Genomic DNA, 20,185 nt, shown 5'->3' on the forward strand with positions numbered 1-20,185 from the left:
CAGCTTCTTGCAGATTCCACCAGTGAGCTTTGACTTCTCAGCAATCTCTCTCTCAAGAGGCTTCCCAGAAATTCATCCGTTCAGCTCACCCCTGAATGCACTTTGAGCAACTGGCTGCCTCTCCCGTAAGAACGTTATTAATGATCTCTTTTCAAAAGCAGAGATAGTGCCCTGGAAAATGCAATATTGATTTTTTCCCCTTCTTTCTCACTGTTTCAATCACTGCTCGTTTGAATGGCTTTCATTTTTAGCAACAACAAGAGAATCTTTGAAGAAAAGTGGTTTATAGGATCAGCCTGAAATAAAATCACCGCTCAATTTAAGCTCTGAAAAATACTATTGATATTTTAATAGAGGTTTGGAGAACCTATTGCGAACTCAATAATAGCTACAAGGAGTTTATACACAGAAATCATACTTAGGGATCATTTTATTTCTTAGGCAGTATGTGTTAACAGCAAATAATGGTTTAAACTTACATTCACTTCCATACTATATACATCAAGAGTCTCAGGAGTGTGGAAATATTCAGAGTACTTAAGGGGTGAAAGTCTTCCTATGACTGAAATAGTTTGTCTCTAATTGGCCCTTATAGGGAAAGAATAAATCAACAGGCAGAGGTCATTTTCTCTATCTCCAAGTGTTCCTGTTGTTGGCACCAGGAAACCCCAACTATGGTAGAACTGGAAGACATAATAGACTTTATAGCTAAACAAATTTGATGCACAAGTAAGAAAAGTAAGAAAAGTCAAAGTTCAGGTAAGAATGTGACATGGTCTCAAATTCCTATCCAGTGCTCTCTAGAGTCACCAAAATCTGTTTTCCTACTTTGACATTACTATTGCATTGACTTTTCCTCTTCATTTTCCTTCTGTAGTTTCCAAAATATCAGTGGATATTCTCAGTTAATCCTCCAATGTTGAACACGATTAACTATATAATGGCATAGTCATATTACTCTATTAATTGAACTACTACTTAGCAAGAGGAATATTATCTTCAAGGAACACATCCAAATCTACACCTTTTCTGGAAGCTCATTAGGAACTTTAGTCCATATCAGTGTCATTCCCCTGTCAACATCTGCACGTCATGAAAAATGTGCCTGAATTTGCCATTAAGTGTTCAATATTGATTAGATATTTACTTTGTAACTAATAAATGCAAAAGCTATTGTACTATGAACGAGACAAATGACAAATATAACTTTTCATTTTATACCATGTTCCTTGACTTCATTTAATTAGAATTGTATGAAAAGAATTTTCACAAGAAGAGTTTGTTGTAGAAGGAGACAGAAACTTTAGTTGAAAAAAAGCAAGAGCTGGAGATTTTAGAGTATGTCAGTGTGGAATGGAATAAGGATCTTGGAAAATATAATGAGATGTAGTTTATTTAATGTAATAAATATAATTAAATAGAATAAGAAATGGTTTTGAAATGGGAAAATCAATGCTAGGTTTTAGTATATTGTAAAAATGAGGGAAGAATCATGATTAGAATGCAGGGGAAGGCAGTAATTCAATCATGTGATAACTATTACTTAGAGAAATACTCTATGGTGCAGTACTGCTCTTGGGATAACTTTAATATGCTGGAGTTAAGATGCAATTATGTTGACTGCAAGACTGGCTCTACTGCTGTGAGAATGGAAAGCAAGTGTGAAATGTTATTGACATTGCATCTGAATATGAAAGGAAAGAAGAAAGTTTAAAATAAGCCTTGAATTGCAGTGCTATGACTAAAAGAAAGAAAGGTGGAAAACTTCAGAGAAGTCTCTGAAGAGAAAGACCTGGGTCCACTGTGTTGGTGAAGTGCTACAGATGGGTTATTAAGTGGAAGATTTCTCTTTTGGCTGCTCTTTGGCTTTAGGACTTATTTGACTCAACTTCTGAAGAGTTGTGGGATTAGACAGGTCAGCAATCACAAAGCCTGCCGCATGGTTTTCTGTTTTGTTTTGTTTTGTTTTTCTAGCCTTAATGATCCATAGCCTTTTGGAGGAGGCAGAAAGCCATTGCCATCAGAAACCAGGCCAACCCTTCTGGGAAAGAAAATGTACCTCAGTTTCATTACAAGGACGTTTGCAAGTTCCACATGGTCAGACACCTCTCACCAGGAGCCTACACTGATTGCAAAAACTCTTAGAGAAGCCAGTGGTATAGGATTTGCTTGTCTTGTCTTTTTGTTTGTGTACATCTTTCTGGGGGAATGATGAAAGAAACCACTTCTGGAAGATAGCTATTCTAATCCTTTCCCCTGCATGGGAAAGTCTAATGGAATCCTCTTAGTTGAAGGCTTCCAGCTACCTGTTTTTATACATTTTGGAGGACCTAATCAACTCCCCCATCAACAACTCTCCACACAATCTTTTTCTATACTCTGAATAGTTTATTACTCTCAAATATGTTCAAGTAATTAGAGGATAAGTTTCTTTACAAAAATACATTCGTTTCTCAGAGGCAAAATGTCCCATATAGAAAATCAACTGGGAGAGAAAGAAGGCAATGTAAACAAATACAATGTAAACACCCATTCTGGCCTGAGGACTTTGACGCCTTGAATGTGCTATTTCACCTGCTTTCCACAATATATCTTACTTGTGAAGGAAGTAATTCTCAGTGATGTTATATACCAATATCACCGGACTTGTCACTGTCTGTATTATAGCTTTATGTTTCTTCTCTTTTTATGTCAAAGTTTTATTAGAATCTGAAAGTAATATTCAACTTAAATAAAACTGCACCCTTGGTGAAACTTCATACACTGGTGGAGAGTAAATTTGAGGTCCAAGAAGATATTTGATCCTAAAACTGTACTACAAAATAATACTTGCTACCTTTTTCTTAGGAAGAATCACAAAAATTCCAATGGCTGATTTGTTAATGACTCAAGAACAAACTGAAAGAAATACTACCCAATCCTTATGCAAGCTATACTAACCATTAAAAAAATAAATTTAGATCACATTCCATATCTGTTTGAGATAAACTGGGTTTGACATACATGATTGCAGATATTATGACACTGATTTTTGAAACAGTAGAATGCTTATTCTTTTAAAGTGCAAGAAACACACTTGCTCTTGAATATGTCATTTTCTAACACAAATATGAGAAATCTCATTCTTTTAAATTTAGTATTTTTAAACATAAAATTTTCCTTTAAATAATGTGTGCTGACTATAGAATGTTATAAATATCATCTGGATATCAAAAGTCTTGTGATATTTCAAGAATATTTCTTGAATGTATAATTTACACAAAGAACATTTTTATTGTTGGAAAGGATAGATGGGTCATGACTTTTGACCCATCTCTTCCAGGGTCAGCTGAGGGAGAGCCCCAGCGGCTCTCCCCATGAGCCGCCCGGGTTTGGAGGGTGGTCTCGAGTTGCTCGCCCAGCCAGGGTGGCCCAGGCCATGAGGGCCATCTTATCTGGATAAGAACATTCTATTAGGTCATGTATGTATACCTTTATGTGTGAACTATTGTTATTAATTTTGTTTCTTTATTCCAAGGATATTGATCCATTCCTGGTACCTTTTGATATCCCATAAAGAATAAATGAAGTCATGAACTTTCCTGCCAGATGGCATTGATTTAATGGGGAATTTGCTAGAATTATTCCCACTGCAACTCTTGTGCATCTGTTTAATTTTTTTCTATACCTTTAGTTTTCATAGCAGTTCTTTGGCAAAAATGCTGGATATGTACTGCTTTATAACATTTTTCCTGTAATACATAGTTCATACTTTGATGTGTGATGCCAAGTTCTCCAAATATGTGTGCACATCTGACATAAAAATGACATTTTGGGAGATTGGGTAATTTTCTTAATGGGTACATAGGAACACAGTCACCCAATTCTCTAAACCATGTTCTATGTACTTTATACGCACTCGTAACTTTATACAATGCATATACTACCAGTCATAAATTTTGACACATTAAAAGAAGAAAAATAAAATTTCAGTCAAGGAACAAAAATCTTAGATCATTTAAAAGTTATTTATTAGTAAAGTGAGGTCACCAAAGAATTTTAGTTATACTTTTTAGCATTGAAAATTTGTGTGCCCTAATTATATTGATTTTACTTTGAAATGTATTCTTTCATTACAGAAAAAAAAACAAATGTTGTGTGCTTATCTCTATGCAAATTATCTCATAAGGCACAAAAGAGTGTGATAGTAAAAAGAAACAGTTCTTGGATTGTAATAAACTCTTCCAGGGTCAGCTGAGGGAGAGCCCCAGCGGCTCTCCCCATGAGCCGCCCGGGTTTGGAGGGTGGTCCCGAGTTGCTCGCCCAGCCAGGGTGGCCCAGGCCATGAGGGCCAAGCCAGTTGATTGATCAGTTGCCATTTCTTTCTTTCTCTCCATGCACCTGTTCCCATCTCTCTGACCTCCCCATTCCAGTCTCACACTGCCCCTCATTCCCGTGTCCTCCTAACTCCTGCTCATCTCTCCACTCTCCATCTCACGGCCTGGGCTCTCTCTCTCCTCTCTGGATTCTGACTCTGACTCTGACCTCTGGATTCTGACTGACTGCTTTTCCTCCAAAGATTCCCTGACTCTCCTTATCTCCCTCTCCCCACTCCTCTTTCTTCCCTTGCCTTTCTGGACCCATGCTACACCCAGTCTGGGAGCAAAATGAACCTAATAAAGCTCTTCCTGAGGGCCCACCAGGTTCAAAGGAAACACCACCTAGAGGTAGGTATTCAAAAACCCTTCCTGACTGCCTGAAGGCAAAATACCCCTTAAGGTGTTTTTCTCCTTTCCTTAGTCCAATAACTCAATCAGCATTTTAATACTAATTATTTTTGTATAGACACAGCAAGAGATACATTGAGGCTTATAGGGCAGCTCTCCTGGGAACATCTTGTCACAGATTCAGACTATAGTGCCAGATTAATCATTCCTAACCATAGCAGGGTCCGAATCTAGTTATTACTTTTTGGATCATGACAGCATCTGTCCTTGACCAAGCTCTTAACTTATAGTTAAGCATTAGGCACTTTGGTCAGGCCCATCTCAACGTCAGGGTAGCACATAGCTCACCACTTGTCCTAGGGTCCACCCAGTCCTTCCTCAGGACGCTGCTTTTGGGGGTGCTAGAAAGTTAGGGCAGCTGAGGCTTAGGTCTAGAGAACAGATGCGCAGGAGGAAAATATCACGAGAGTCAAATGACTCCCAGGTTACAAAAGCATAGCATTTACTACTGTCTTCCTGTGCCCATACAAAAGGATATGGCTCTTAAACTATGCAAAGGACTCAAGGAGAAGAGAAAAACAATATTTACGAGTCAACAGAGCACAAAGAAAAAAGTTACAAATAAGCACAGAGGAAAGGGAGTACTGTGATGGGAACAACACAATAAATGTAAGCCACCCGAGGCTATGTTTATCCTACATTGGATAACTATAGTTTTTTTTTTCTTTTTGGGTCACACCAGGTGATGCTCAGGAGTTACTCCTGGCTCTGCACTCAGGAATCACTCCTGGTGGTGCTCGGGGACCATACGGGATGCTGGGAATCAAACCCAGGTCAACCACATGCAAGACAAACGCCCTGTCTGTTGTGCTATCGCAATTATAGTTTAAAAGGAGATTAAAATATGACATAAAAATTACAAGAGAAACATTGAAAGACACTGAAGTACCCCTGTTTACCCATCCATGTGTCCTGCATAGCAGGTCTAATTAATGCTGTTCTCCAATCGCAGACACAGGAAACAAACACTGTTTTGTTTTTTTCAGACATTTATTCTTTTTATTTTTTTAATTTTTTTATTTATAAAAATATTTTATTGAATCACCGTGAAAAAAAATTACAAAGCTTTCAGGTTTAAGTCACAGTCATATACTGATTAAACCCCCATCCCTTCACCAGTGCACATGTTCCACCACCAAGAACCCCAATACACCTCCCTCCCATCCCATCCCCACCTAAATAGCTAATAATATTCCCTTTATTCTCTATATACTTTGAGTACATTCCATATTTCCATACAGAACTCACTATTATTGTTTGGAAATTTTCTCCAACGATCAGGCCTGCTGAATAGGAATCATCTAATAATTTCTCTTCATTGCTGATAGTGAAGACTCTGAGTCTGCTATTGAGGCCGCACGGTTTTGTGTTTCTAATATTTTAGCTCAGTTCACAGTCAAAATGCATGACTGCAAGAAGCCGCTCTGGTGCCAAAATGGGTTAGGAGACCTCAGGATCACAGTCTTTAGGAGCGGAGGGTCTGTTTCTCGCGCCACAGCTCCGGATCATATCTGGGCGGAAGGCATGCCGGTAACGCCCCCCCTCCCAGGACCACCTACAGGCTACGTCACTAAAGAAAGTCCTACCTCCGGGTTGGGGGGTCTTAGATGGTGGCTCTCACCACGTGGATGCTGCCGCTGCCGCCATTTTCACTCAGATAAACGGGGCAGAGAGGGAAAATCCCTCCCCAGGCTGCACGAGGTTGTAGCTCAGTTTACAGTCAAAATGCATGGCTGCAAGAATCCGCTCTGGTGCCAAAATGGGTTAGGAGACCTCAGGATCACAGTCTTTAGGAGCAGAGGGTCCCACAAACACTGTTTTTAATAGATGAAATGGGGCTGGAGGAACAGTATAGTGAATAAGGTGCTGGTCTTGTATGTGGCAAAATTTAGTTGTCCCTGACACCATATATGATTCGCTTCATATCCCCTTCCATCACTACCAGGAGTAAATTCTCAGAAAAGAGACTGGAATAAGTCCTGAACACTGCCAGGTGTGAACAAAAACTCCCCAAAATGAATAAATATGTATGTATCAATAATCCACAATAACAATTTAATCATAATCCTAAGTATCCAATACTTGAAACATTTTACAAATGTGGGAATTACAAAAGAAGGGGAAAGGCACATTATCTGGGATCATAGTTTATATTTCAAACACAAGTAAAAGACCGCATTATTGTCACATTAGGTAATAAAAAACCCTGTGTTTTAAGTTGCCATCATGTAGACTGATTCTTCTCCACCTAGCTATGTTTACAAAAGTAGTAATGCAACATGGAGTTATTCCAGGATGATTCCGTCTGACCAAAAACAATCCTACCATGGACTAAAGGTGTCAGTGTTCTTATTATCCTCCTCACAACATCACCTGCAGGTAAACAAAAGATGCTAATCCGGGTGTGCAATCAGAAAAATTCTTCAGGTAATCATTGTGAAAATGGAATTTCTCAAAAAAAGGGTACCTAGAAGGCAAACTCAAAAGACAGAACTGGAAAACATTACAAAAAATAAAGAGCATTTATAACAAAATTTAAGAAAGTTAGAGAATGTCAGTTAACCAAAGAAGCAAAATCAGTATACCACAAACAAACTATAGGACAAAGAGTTCTTGGTAAAAGAGGTTGAAAAAGTTAAGAAGTTTGAACAGAGCTGAAATTAAGATCACATGTGAGAGAATTCAATCTAGGATGAAAAGCACAAGTAGACTGAATCTCACAGAATGACCATCTAAGTAAGTGATATAATGATCAGTGACTCGAATGAGGAAAGAAAGAAGGTTTTAAAAAATGAAGATAATCTACAAGACATATGAGACTTTATAAAGGATAAACACCAGTATTATGGAAATACAATAAGGTGATGATTTAGAGGATTGAGGCCATATTGAAATAAATAATAGCTAGGAAATTCTAAAACTTTTGGAAATAACCATTTTGTTTAGGAATTTAAGTGAATACCCAGATTTATAAGCCAAAATGACATACATAACAATAAATATTATCAGTTTTTCAGAAACCAGACAGACTACTCAGGTGTAAAGTACATTATATATATAGTCTTCAGTTTTTTGTTTTGATCCCTGCTACTGTTTAACATCCTTAATGTCAGTGGACTTGAACACTGAACTGCAACATCAGGTCTAGAAGGCAAACTCAAAAGACAGAACTGGAAAACATTACAAAAAATAGAGAGCATTTATAACAAAATTTAAAAAAGTTAGAGAATGTCAGTTAACCAAAGAAGCAAAATCAGTATACCACAAACAAACTAGTAGTTACCCCCCGAATACCACTGGGGGTGTATAAATACTATTTGTATATCTACATAATGGACTGGAACGATAGCACAGCTGGTAGGGCATTTGCCTTGCACATGGCCGACTTGAGTTTGATTCCTCCATCCCTCTTGGAGAGCCCAGCAATCTACCGAGAGTATTGTTCCTGCACAGCAGAGCCTGGCAAGCTACCCATGGTGTATTTGATATGCCAAAAACAGTAACAACATGTCTCACAATAGAGACTTTACTGGTACCCACTTGAGCAAATCAATGAGCAACGGGATGACAGTGATAAAATGATACAGTGATAGTATTTATTATATTTATGTTATGTAATTTACAGAGATGTATGTAGATATATAAATACTCTATAAGTATTACTAAATGCCATTGATAAAGAAATATATAGCATATGAAAGCATGTCAGGTATTATCAAAAACCTGGCAGAGATGCCTTATTCACACTAATGAACCAATCTTGCCAATAAAGAAAAATTTATTTCATTATACTTGAATGATAATTGCACAATAAATAATCATTTAGACAAAAACTAGTTTTCACTATCAGACATGCTCTACCAAAATGTGAAATGAGTTTATTACATAAAAAGAAGAAACAAGGACCAGAGAGATGGTTGAAGTACCCAGCCCTGGTTTGACCCATGGCACAACATATGTTTCCCAGAACATGGTCAGGAGTGATCCCTGAGTGTAGAAATGCAGATCTAGGAGCAAGCCTTGAGCTACTCCAGGGGTGAGGGTGAGGAGTAGGGAAGAAGGGGGAGGAGGAGAAGAAGAAGGAGGAGAAAAAAGAAAGAGAAAGAAGAAGCATAAAGGAAAAGAAGAGGGAAGTAGGAAGAAGGAAGAAGGAAGGAGTAAGAAAAAAGAGGGAGGAGAAGGAAGGAGGAAGAGGAGGAGAGAGGAGGAGGAATGGATGAGGAAGAGGAGGAGGAGAAGGAAAAGAAGAAAGAAGAGGAGGAGGAGACAATTATAAAATATGGTATGAATGCATAAATGGTAATATAACAACATAGAAGACCAGGAAAATGGTAAGACAACAAAAGAAAAACTGGTTGTTAAATGACACTAAGTTGATAGCAACAAAAGACATTTTTGGATACATGAATCATTACACACAATCCCCTAGTGACTACCAAATCTGAAGCAGACACATTTAAAATTAAAATAAGAACAAAAAAGTTAAGAAATGGTAAAAAATATCAGGGAAAACAATCTACATTAAAAAGAAACATACAAATGAAGAAAACACAAGTATTTAACCTCCCAAAGTTAAAAGGTAGAATGCCTTGACTAATATATACTATCAATCACCTTAAATGTGAATTATCTGAATTCCACAATCAAAAGTCAGAAAATAACAGAGTCAATTAATTTTCTATACCAGGGTTTCCCATGGTGAATAAACCTGTCACTCCACAGGAATGCATAAATGATCCGGAAAGACTGGTCAAGTTAGAGGATGCTGTTGGGTTACCTTAAAAAGAGATATTTTCAAAGTGACATAAGGTTTTTTTTTTTCTGAAAAGAGTTTGGTAGACTAAATAAGTTAGGAATACCTAAGTCTGTACTATACATACTCATATCAGGTATAAAGAAAATATTACCAAGTTATTACAAACTAGTAAATCAAACAAAAGTGCAAGATTTCTATTTTTATATCTGAATAGATTTTAAGGACTGGAGCTATCACACAGCAGGCAGGGCGTTTGCTTTGCACTCGGCTGATCTGGGTTCAATTCCTCTATCCCTCTCGGAGAGCCTGGCAAGCTACGGAGAGTATCCCACCTGCAGGGCAGAGCCTGGCAAGCTACCTGTGGCGTATTCTATATGCCAAAAACAGAAATAACAAGTCTCACAACGGAGATGTTACTAGTGCCCACTCAAATCGATGAGCAACAGGATGACAGTGATACACTGATATAGGATGAATGTTATGTATTTATCAAGTCACCAAATGGTCAAGAAGATAGAACATTAATCAATATGCATGTGACTAATATGATACCACACAAACACGTGCAATAATTCTTAGCCATATTAATGATGAGTCCAACAATAGTCCAGAAACTATTTTGGAAAGTAAAAGTAAAAAATAATTTTCTGGTCAAATGAAACTGAACTCCACCCCCCGCCCCCGCACATATACTTACACTGGTAACATGTAATTGAAATGTACATTTTTTTCTGTCAAGACTAAAATTGCAACATCCTGATTTACTTAAAATATGCAGAAATTCAACAAAATGTATTTGAAATTAAACTATTGGATGTAGTTTTGTGTGTCTAGGGAAAAAATCAGAGCACCAACTTGGCCTGTTGAGGTGAGAGAATGAGGGTGAGAGATGACAAGATAATGGAAACTCTTAGTCCATGCTTCTGAATCAATGGCCAGTGGCCCACTCTCATCGTTCAAATCTCTCTCTTTTTTTTTCTTTTTGGGTCACACCCAACAATGCACAGGGGTTACTCCCGCCTCTGCATTCAGGAAGTACTTTTGGCGATGCTCTGGGGACCATATGTGATGCTGAAGATTGAACTTGGATCAGTCACGTGCAAGGCAAATGCCCTACCTTCTGTGCTATCACTCCAGCCTCTCAAATCTCTTTTTAAAAATTGTGCCAAAGGCTTCTTAGTTTAAAGCAGTCCCATTTGTTTATCTTTACTTCCACTTGCTTGTTCAGTGGCATTTCATCTTTGAGAATACCTTTAGCTTCAATATTGTGGAAGGTTTTGCCTACCTTTCCTTCCATGTACCTTATGGATTCTGGTCTGATTCTGGCCTTTAATCCATTTTTATCTGACGTTTGTCATGATGTTAGATAGAGGTCTGAGCTCATTTTTTTTGTATGTAGCTGTTTAGTTTTGCCAGTACAACTTGTTAAAGAGACTTTCTTTGCTCCACCTCATACTTCTTGCTTCGGTATCAAAGATTAAATGATCATATGTTGAGGGTTTATGTCAGGATATTCAACTATATTCCATTGGTCTGCAAGACTATCTTTATTTCAATACCATACTGTTTTAATTATTACCGCTTTGTAGTACAGTTTGAATTTGGGGAAGGTGATGTCTCCCATCTTTTTTTTTTTAAGAATTGCTTTAGCTATTCATGGGGGTTTATTGTTCCAAATGAATTTCAGGAGTGTTTGATCAATTACTTTGAAAAATGTAATGGGTATCCTTAAAGGGACTATATTATATCTGTATAATGCTTTGGGGAGTATTGCTATTTTGACAATGTTAACTCTCCCAATCCAGGAGCAGTGAATGTGTCTCCATTTCCTTGTCTCTATTTTCTTATTTATTGAAGTAGCTTTTTGTAGTGTGTTTAAATTTTTTTAATTTTTTTTTCTTTTTGTACAGGTCCTTTGTCTCCTTAGTTGATTCCAAGGTACTTGATATTCTGAGGCATGATTGTGAACTGGATTTTTTTAAATGTTATTTTCTTCCTTTCTTCTCTTTCATTATTTGCATATAAGAAAGCCATGGACTTTTGGATATATATATATGAATACACATATATGTACATATATGTGTATGAAGACTAATATCCACGTCCAGGCCAGGGAAAACAGGAAGAAGAGGACTGGTCAATGGTTGGAATAAACTACAAGTGTGTGTGGGGTGGAGGATAGGTATGATAGAGAAGGGGACAGGGGACACTGATAATAATAGCTGGAAATGATAACTTTGGACAAGAACTGGGTGCTAAAAGTAGCTAAAGGGATATTCCTGATAACCTTTCAGTATCTGTATTACAAAGCACAATTCCCAAAAGGAAGAGAGAGAGAGAGAGAGAGGTGGGGCAGGGAGTGCCTGCCATAGAGGCAGGCTGGGGGTGGGGATGGGGAGTGATGGGAGGGAAATTGGGGACACTGGTGCTGGGAAGTGTTCACTGGTGGAAGGATGGGTGTTGGAACACTGTATGGCTGACACCTAATCATTAATAGCTTTGTAAATATCTTTGTAAATCTCACAGTAATTGAATAACAAATCATTTTTAATTGTGCCAAATGCGATTTCTGACAATTTAATAATAAAAAAATTCAATTGTTACACATTTAGACCCAATATTTTGACAACAGATGCAGGCTGAGTTATTTAAGAAGATGAGGACCTAAAAAATCATGTACCTAGTTTTTAAAATACCTATGAAGATTAGAACACTATGTGAAAACTATTGTTATTTATTGTTATGATACAACTGTCACACATTTTTTTTTAAAAAAAGAGGGCAAATGAGATGGAGAGTAAATTTCTGAAGTTATCTAAACTTTTTTTGTGGTGTTAATTTTTGCCTCTGACTCATTTATATCCTTACTTTTTATTGAGGTTTTTGGATAAAATTTAATAGCAGAGCGATGCTTACACAGTACCATGAGTTCTCCTGTAACAAGCTTTAGTTTGATTCTCACACATGAAAAACAATTTACTTCAGATCATAAAATTTTCCCTGAAGGAAGAGAAGTCTGATCTTAAAAATGTCTAATATGATAAGAAAAGTTTTGCATTTTATAATAAATAGAAAAGTTCATGTGGCAAATGAAAAACTGGATTATCTTTCAGCAATGTATAATCATACGTAAAACTTTTTTATTTGATTTTACCCCCATTAAAACAATTGTTCAACCATCACCCCTCTCTGTGTAAGTTACTTGGATGCATTTAAATTATTTTAAAACGCAAAAGCATAACATGAGATGCTAATTTCAATAGAACTACTCACATAAATTCCAGAAGTGTCAATACTTTTAGAAACATCAGGAATAAAAAATAGCAAGTGTTTTAAAGAGAAGAGCTCTAGTCCATCATGATCAATAATTTTGGATGTGCCAACTGAATTGCAAATGTGCACAAGAGGAATTTCTGTAAGAATTACCTGTATATTTGAATTGTAATTGCATGGTTCCATAAGAAAACATAGTTTAGTTTATGTGACCCTAAAGACTATAGTGTCCAAGAATTTGAAGCAGTTTCTTTGAGTGTTATCCAGCCCCATCCTTACATCATATATGGGCTTAGATGTCATTCATGCCACCCATGCAGAAATCATTTGTCCAGCATTCCTAGGAAATGGTCTTCAGCTTTCAGTTAAAATGTCCTTAGCGACAGACTACTCATTTATTTGAAAGGCAGATTGTTGCTTGGTTAGACAGCTATAATTGTTGGAAAGTTCTTCCTCAAATTGCAGCAAAGTCAGGCTCCCTGTAATTTCCACCCACAGATCCTTGCTCTGCCTTCCAGAGAAATGCAGAATGAATTGACTTAGCCCTTTCAAGTGACAGCCTTCTGTCCAAGCATGCTTATGCCATCAGTGGATTGTTTAGAGTAAGGGCTATATCCCAATGTGGTTCATTCTCGAAAACTGGGTTTAATTCTCTGATTTCTCTTGTCACCTTCTAATCAAATTTCATGCCTCTGAGTATCAAGGTTCAAATCTGTGACGTGGACAGAAATTTAGATGTGTCTCACCTTCACCTTTTCTTCATCTTTTTTCTTTTCCTTTCTCTTTTTAGCTCTACAGATTTTCATTTTAATACTTATTTTTAAAAAATTATTTAGCACCATTGTTGCAATCACTGTATCACTGTCAATCCATTGCTCATTCATTTGCTCGAGTGGGCACCAGTAACGTCTCCATTGTGAGACTTGTTGTTACTGTTTTTGGCATATCGAATACGCCACAGGTAGCTTGCCAGGCTCTGTCATGTGGGCGCGATACTCGGTAGCTTGCCGGACTCTTCGAGAGAGTTTGAGGAATTGAACCCAGGCCAGCCGTGTGCAAGGCAAACACACTACCCGCTGTGCTGTTGTGCAGCATACTTTGGACTTTGGATAATAAAGTTTCAGATATACAATATTTCAATATCATGCCCCATATCAAACTGTCTATCTTTTATTAAGTGTGGACATTAGTCGCGCTGAGAAAACTGTGGAACGTGCTTTCAATTGTAATAGAAACTCTAGGTAAGTGTTGTTAATGGGCCAGTCCACACTCAGTGGTGCAGTTTCTTTAATATTTTTTTCTGGAGAACTCAACCTTCCTTGTTCTTGTTTGTTTACACCTGGTAATACTCCTGGCTCACTTTGTCCTCAAAGATCAGTTCTGGTGGTGGTCTGGAGACATGTAGCTCCAGGGATCAAATCTGAGTCAGTTGTTTGCAAGGCCAGTACTGTATATGTTATCCCTCTGTCTCCACCAACTTTCTTATTTCTTATATTTTCTTTGTTTTCATGATAGCCTAGTGGCTAGGGCTTTTGCCTTACACGTGGCCTACCTGGATTCGATTCCGCCGCCCTTCTTGGAGAGCCCAGCAAGCTACTAAGAGTATCTCGCCTGCAGGGCAGAGCCTGGCAAGCTACCCGTGGCGTATTCGGTATGCCAAAAACAGTAACAAGAAGTCTCACAGTGAAGACGTTACTGGTGCCCCCTTGAGCAAATCGATGAGCAAGGGGATGACAGTGACAGTGACATTTAAACATTGACATTCTAATTATAATGTCAAGTTCTCCCCAATTATCACAACTCTGTTTTATACATTTAGCGTTTTGTTCCTATGGAGAACATAAAGGACTGTTTCATCAAGTCAAGCAATAAATTTGTCTTTTCTCACTCAATTTTCTCATATAAGACAGTGTACAAATTTTAGGAGGTGTTACTATTTTCTTATTCCAAACCACATGAAAGATTATTTTCAGTGTAAATCAGTTCATAATATTATTAAATTAAATTTAGTCCACAAGAGCAAACAATTGCCAGAAATTCAAGGATTATTTGATTAGTGATTAGCCTCTCTAAAATTTTCTTACTTGTTATACATGGTAATCCACGGGCACACGATGAAATGCAGAAATATATGCTTAAGAAAGAAGACTTAAACTATAGTTTAGAAGTCTAATGATAATAATTTACTTACAGTGAATAACTCAGGACAGTAACTTAATCAACAAGACTTATGATCCACTTAAAATACATGTGGCTCCATTAATTACTTCAGTGAAGCCTGATTATTAAATATTATAACATTTGCATTTGTAAACAACAATAATTAGATAGAAATTTTTCTTTTCTAATCCTAAAGGGCATTTACCAGAAGTACTGAGAAGGTGAGGTTGTCAGATGTAAGTTACATTGTACTTTATATGCAAATGACATTTTTAATAATGTATTAATTTTTAATACATAACAAAGACACAAAGACAAAATAAGTTAACATTGGAGAGAGGGAAACAGAAAGATAAGCAGAGGAATGAAAGGAGAGAAGTAAAGAGGGAGGAAGAATAAAGTCATGACATAAAATCCAAAGAAAATGGTATGGCTCAAATAAGCTGCAAGGAATTAAAAGGCAAAGGTGTGTGGGGTGACATCCCTTACAGGCAGAATAGGACATGCAACAAAACCTGGTAGATAAGCAAAAATGATGACAGATTATTAATCCTAGCAGTCAGGCTACACGAGGAAAGGGGAAAACAATACTTTTTAAATGAACAACATAAAGAAATAATAACATCCTAACACTAAAATTTTCTCTTTTGGCAACAGAAAGAGAAATATGTGACATGTAGCACAGTAGCACTGTCGTCCCATTGTTATCGATTTACTTGAGTGGGCACCAGTAATGTCTCCATTGTAAGACTTGTTAGTGTTTTTTGCATATCAAATATGCCATGGGTAGCTTGCCAGGCTCTGCCGTGGGGGCAGGATACTCTCAGTAGCTTGTAAGGCTCTCCAAGAAGGATGGAGAAATCAAACCCTGGTTGGCAAACACCCTACCTGCTGTGCTATCCCTCCAATCCCTGATATGTAGTAATTAAAAAAAAAAAAGAATCAAGTAAGAAACTCAGATAAGCAAGCTGAGGTGGAAGAAGTTATTTCAAAAAGACAAAATTCATGGTTAAAGTTAAAGTAAATAAAATTTAAAATAAAAATGTAGCAAGACAGAATAAAGTAAAATAAATTCTGCCTCACGTTTAAAAAAAAAAAAGCACAGACAATTCAGGATGACTGGGAATCCAAGAGGCTATTAGATTGTTTCATCTCAACCTCCTTAGACCTCTAATGTTTTAATGGTTATAAATGAGAGCTAGAGTTTCAAAAATAATGAAAGCATTTTGGAAAGAATATGTTTTGGGGGAAAAAGAATAATATTTATCTTTTGGAAGATATTCTCAGAAACAACACAAAATATTTACATTGTTTTATTAAACAGAAGTAGCTTTATGGCATTTCAAAGATAAGCAAAAAAAATGCACTCAGGTAAAATCAAGTAAAATGCATATTAAGAGGGAATTTATTTCTGACATATATGTACCAGTATGTAAGAATAGGTCAAAAGTTGCAGAGAAGTGCCCACAAATATTATAAGAACTATTTATGAGAACTTTCTTCCTCCCAGAATTAATAATACTGAGTTTAGAATATTTCCCCCATTTTATAAAGAACTAAAGACAAACAGCTTAAAATCTAATACAGTGTTTAAGGTGTTTGTCTTACCTGCGGCCAACCTGGATACAATCCCCAGCATCCCATATGATCCCCTGAATAGTGCCAGGAGTAATTTCTGAGTAGCACAGGAGCACAATGCTCAAAACCCCTGAGCATTGCTGGATATGATCCAGAAATAAATAAATAAATGAATAAGTAAATAAATAAAACCTAATTCAAAGCCAAAGACATAGGAAAGAACAAAATAAGCTTAAGGCTGTGTCTGCCACATATTCTAGGAACGAAAGGCATAATCCATATAGCGCTGCTTCTCTGAGCATACGGAAGTACCAGTGTTCCCACTATGAAATATTTTATAATGAGAAGGGCTGTGCCCTTCTCAGGCACATTCTTTATAAACACAACTTATTAAGCAGAACATACAGTGAAAGATTCTGAATGAAAGAAAATAATGGTTGTACCAATCAACACTCAAGGCTCTCGAGAAGGAAAACAAGGAAATACATAAGGGATAAAAGTAGAGAGAGGGAAAAATGCACTAGAAAAAAAGATTCAAAGAAATTTTTAAAATATTCAAAGAATTTTAAAAAATGAACATGAACAAGCAGAATGAATGCAAGGCAATATATGTATATATATGCATATAGATACCATTCTCTATGAAGGCTTTCTGCTTTTAGCTTATTCCGTATAACAATCCAAAAAGCTAAGAACACTATTCCTCTATAGGCGTTGCATGAGTTTACATAGACATAAAAGAATTTAAAAATGGAAATTACAATGGAAATTCTGACCCCTTTAGAAGAGAAATTCTAAGCACTTTATTTCCAGGGAAAGGATCCCTCCAGCTCCCCTGTCTTTATGATCAACATCTTTGTGTTCTGGGGCTCACCTGGCAGTCAAACAGGAAGTCTAAAATATGCAGTAGGAGGAAGAAGAATGAAAGAAATGGAGCAATTACAATTTTATCTCATGTAAAATCTGTAATAATCGCTATAATCTAAAAGCTTTTAGGTCCAACTTTTGTTTGATGGTTGGGTTTGCACTGACACTTGTAAAGAATATGAGGAGTAATACATCCTACTTCAGGGTAATGGCTAGATCAGAATAAAACTCGCAGACAATTTCTGCTCTTCTGCTAACTCAGTCTTAGGTAAATTAGTTGCAGCATCTTACACCATTAGAATGATTGCAGTGGACTATAATACACCATAATAGCAGACTTAGGGCTGTAAAACTTCTTAGTAATGTTTAGTTATATAGCACTCCACAGCATCAAGAAATAATTAAGGAAGTTAGTGAGAAAGGGCAAGGAGTATTTGGATAACTGTCTTCACTTCAATAAATCAGAGAGAGGGAAGATTTCAACTTATGTCAGTCTTACGAGAAAAATCTCATATTTAACCTTCTTTGTATGCCTTTGTAGCGGGGGATGGCCTGGATGAACAGTTTAAATACAATTTCAACATGGATCACAACTAAATCAAGCTTTCTAACACTGGAGAAATAAAATATAACAGTCCATGAACTCCTTGAATAAGCTACCCTCAGTATAAGTGCCTTAGTCTGTCTAGTATGTTGTAACAAAAATGCCATAAACAAAGTGGCTTATAAAAACAAAGCTTTTCTTGCAGTTCCGGAGACTAGAAGTCCAAGATCAGGTTTTCAGAATGGTCAGGTGAAAGCTACCCCTAAAGTTTCAGTCTTATATCAAATCCTTCTGTGCAGAAGGGTAAGGAGCCCTGTTGCCCCTCTCTGAATGGGGCACTGATTCCATTTATGATGGACTCCATCCTCTTCACTGAATCATCTCCCAAAGTTTCTCTTTATAACTATCAAATTGGGCTCTAGGATTCCAAGCAAGTTTTATAATGACATGGAGGACAGAGGAAATAGTTTAAGTTCATGCTATGCACTGAGAATATAATGCTTAACAAGGATAACTTGGCCATCATGACAAGATACATGAAACATTGGAATACTCTTGTATTTGATCTCCTATATTCCAGCTTATACACAAGTATCTGTATGTTGCTGTAAAGATTAGAATAGGAACTTCTAGTCTCAGGAAATTCAAAGAAAATTTTAGGTAACTTGATATCACTGTCATTAAAAATTTAAAGGCTGTGAACTTACCATTTCTCTTGGTTCAAATTTATAAGTCTAAGCAAGAAACTTTAATTTTTTTATTCTGCTCAAACTGAAACCTCCATTTATTTTTATGGATCTTTTCTATTAACCATTTTCTCCAATTTATTCTTCATAATATATAAGAAAATGTAACCAATATAAAGTGCTATCTTAATTCCAAAATGTATTGTTGTATGAGGTTTTTGAAGAACCAAATGACTAAGAGAAATTTGAAGTAGCCTTAGCTTATACTGAGGTAGTCTAAATCAAGGGCTAATATGGGTCTTAGAATAGTGTCATGAATTTAACTGTGGTTATTTAGTGGACTTAATTGTGGTTATTTTCTGTTGGTATGACTGTATTTCAATCAGCAAGTACTGCGTATGATACCTGGGAACCCAAGATGCATTACTTTGCAAGTGGACAATTCCCCACCTCTCCCCATTCCTAGAGAGAGGAGAAATCCATCTTTTCCAAGACCTCTTCAACCCACAGGTCAAAGCAAAGGGGAGACTCAATTTGGGAGCTGGAGATATAGTACAGCAGATAGGGCACATACCTCACATGAGGCTGACCTGGGTTTGATCCCTGGCATTCCATATGGTACCCTGATCATGGCCAAAAGTGATACCTTAGCACAAAGCCAGGAGTAATCCCTAAGCATTATCAGGTGTACCCACCTTCCTCCCCTCACAAAAAATAGAGTAGACTCAGTTGAAATTGATGGTTTTGGGATTTGAGCAATGACCAGAGATATCTAACATGATCTCATCCTAGATAATTCACATCCAGCCTCCATTCTTTGGATTTGTGATTTCTTGTTAACCCAGGTCATACAGCACAGTTTTATTTGTTTGACCAAACCAAGAGTCAAGAGTTTCAGTATGACATATTAGACCACAGTTTGTCGAAATATGGCCCTAGATTGAATTTCCTAAGTAGGGAAACATCATTTATCCTAAAAAAACATTTCTAACTCTCAGGGACGTGGATGAGTACTGCCACTTCAAAATGATAACAGGGGGCTGGTAAGTGGTACAGGAGATAATGTGTGTTTGTATTACATGCAGCTGACACAAATCTAATCCGTGGCACCACATATGGTGGTACACAGAGCCAAGCACTGCCAGGTGTTGGCTGAGGACTTCTGACTATGGCCTGAAAACTTCCCCCCAAAAATCTAAAACAAAATAACAATCAAATGTTTATATTTTGTATTCTGTACAGTGATGTATCAGAAGTAACACATATTTTTATTATTGCCAATATGAAACCCCTCAGTGTCCAAGAATCATTCATTCTAACTGTTTTCTAAATCCCCCTGCATGAATCTATTAGTTTTGGTCAGCTAGTACTTTACCTTTTAACCTAAGTGGTTCCTAAGGTTAGTGTTGCTGAAGGTTCAACGCTATGTTTTTTTTTTTAAAGAAACATTATTATTTAGGCACCAAGAGGACAATGCTGTTAATAGTAGGTTTTCTGGCAACAGTGTTCGAATTACAACAGAGGCAGTGTTTCTCCACCAATGTTCCAAGGTCCC

The 20,185-nt window shown here is 37.0% G+C and overlaps 1 protein-coding gene across 1 annotated transcript in view; it reads right to left on the reverse strand.

Annotated features, from left to right (window-relative positions):
- The window catches only part of LOC101555097 (nucleophosmin-like), a 174,254-nt gene that overhangs the window by 137,142 nt on the left and 16,927 nt on the right, over positions 1-20,185 (reverse strand). The window lies entirely within an intron of this gene.

Source organism: Sorex araneus, chromosome 2 (assembly GCF_027595985.1).
Source record: "Sorex araneus isolate mSorAra2 chromosome 2, mSorAra2.pri, whole genome shotgun sequence".
Classification (NCBI taxonomy): Eukaryota; Metazoa; Chordata; class Mammalia; order Eulipotyphla; family Soricidae; genus Sorex; species Sorex araneus.